The sequence below is a fragment of the Ailuropoda melanoleuca genome, chromosome 16 (genome assembly GCF_002007445.2).
Source record: "Ailuropoda melanoleuca isolate Jingjing chromosome 16, ASM200744v2, whole genome shotgun sequence".
Lineage (NCBI taxonomy): Eukaryota > Metazoa > Chordata > Mammalia > Carnivora > Ursidae > Ailuropoda > Ailuropoda melanoleuca.
In genome coordinates, this window is record NC_048233.1 from 29662690 (window position 1) to 29664748 (window position 2059).

General features: G+C 38.5%; 1 pseudogene; it reads right to left on the reverse strand.

The window, feature by feature from the left end:
* Positions 1-256: 256 nt before the first annotated feature.
* On the reverse strand, positions 257-1856 carry LOC105241411 (annotated as a pseudogene).
* Positions 1857-2059: the final 203 nt, after the last annotated feature.

The following is a 2059-nucleotide window of genomic DNA, read 5'->3' on the forward strand; positions in this document are numbered from 1 at the left end:
CTCTCTCTCTCTCTCTCTCGCTCTCTTTCTCTCGCAAATAAAATATTTTTTTTTTAAAAAAAGGAGGGTACTTGTTGTGATGAGCACTGGGTGTTATATGTAAGTAATGAATCACTATCTTCTATTCCTGAAACTAGTATTACATTATATGTTAATTAGACTGTGTGTGTGTGTGTGTGAGACTAAAATTATATTTGACATTTTTATTTTAGGGGGCAAAAACAAAAAGAAACAAACAAACAATAACAATAAAAACTTAAAATAGGCTTATCAAATGATCTAAATTCATCCTTTCCAGGGAACCAGAAGGTAGACCAACCTGCTTCACTGCTGGCTTGCACTCTGCTGGGTTTTGATCCTTCTTTGAGTCATAGTCTGGATCATTTCCTCCTCCTCCCCCTCCCCCTCCCCCTCCCCCTCCTCTTCTTCTCCTTCTCCTTCTTTCTTCCTCCTCTTCATCATCATCACCATCATCTTCATCTCAATAGCTTCTGCAGTAAAGTGTAACACTGACCTTGGGATTAAACACTTACATAAAAAGTGACCAATTTCAAAGTCTGCAACAAGGATAGCTTCAGCATCATCACCCAAATCTCCACTCTCAGGAACTTCAGGAAGGGCAAAAAAAAAAAAAAAAAAAAAAAAAACCAAAAAAAAAAAAAAAAAAAAAAAAAAAAAAAAAAAANAAAAAACCCAAAAAACAAAACAAAACAAAAAACTAAAGAAAGAATCATTGGAAACTGTTTTGGTCACAGTATGAACTGTCCCACATTCCTGTATTTTTGCTTCTTCTTAATGGTTTTCAAAGTGACATTCTTTCCTTTTTTCCAATCTATCTGAAAGTCTATACAACCAATAATTTCTGGTCCATCAAAAGAAAAGGGGTAAGAATCATCTGATTCTGACCTCATCCTATATGTCTGTCAACGCTTCATTTGTGAAATATTTATTGAGTTCAAAGGGAAATTCTAAGACAAAACTCATGGGCTGGCCAGTATCTGAGAACTTCACTTTATAATCTCTCAAGCGCTTCAGGATAGATTCATCATGTTCCTGAGCCATATCACTGAGCAAGTCAACATTCTTTTTTTTTTTTTTTTTTTTTTTAAGATTTTATTTATTTATGTGAGAGAGAGAGAGACTGTGCATGAGGAGGACCAGAGGGAGAGGGACGAGCAGACTCTGCTTTGAGTGCAAGCCCAATACAGGGCTCCAGGACCCTGAGATCATGACCTGAGCTGAAACCAAGGGACCAGTGCTTAACCAACTGAGCCACCCAGACACCCCCCAAGTCAGCATTCTTAAAAACAGTCTACCAGCATTCAGGAATTCCCTTGGGGTCTTCTTTTTCTTCATCCTTTTTCTCATCTTCAATCTTGGCTTTTTCTTTCAGCTCCCCTGAAATTTCATCCTCCTTATCTGGTTTCCATTCACATTCTTCTTCCTTAGGTTTATAAACTGCATTAATGATCTCAAATCGCTTATCAAATAGAGGCTGATAGAGAACAGCATATTTCCTTTCAAGATCATGGGCTTCCTCATAGAATTTGGCTTCTATCTGTGCACATTTAACTTGAAGGTTTTTGAGAGTATTCACATGCTTTTAACTACCCTAGGTAAACTTCCACTGTATCCTGCTGGTGTTTCTACCAGACATCACGTCTTTCTTGAAGGGCTATGAGAATCTGAGGATTTTGCATCATCTGAACAGTCAGATGACACGCTTCAATTATTGTTTCTTTACCAGCTGCTCCTACTACTTCCTCGACATCATCCAAATCTTGATCAAATGCAGACTGTTCTTCATCCTCAATGTCTGCCGTATTGTAAGAACTCCAAGTGTTGGTTGCTAGCATGGGAAGCCAGGCTGCTGGAACTCTGCATGCAGTGACTCAGGATGGCGGCAGCCGCGATGGGAGGAGCAGGAGATGGCGTCATGAACAGATGGCTCTAAAAAAGCCACAAACTGGAATTTAAATAAAAACCTGAAACAAACAAACAAGGGGAATGGCAGAGAGAAAAAAAAGGTCATATTGGAGTCAACAACATATGTAATATT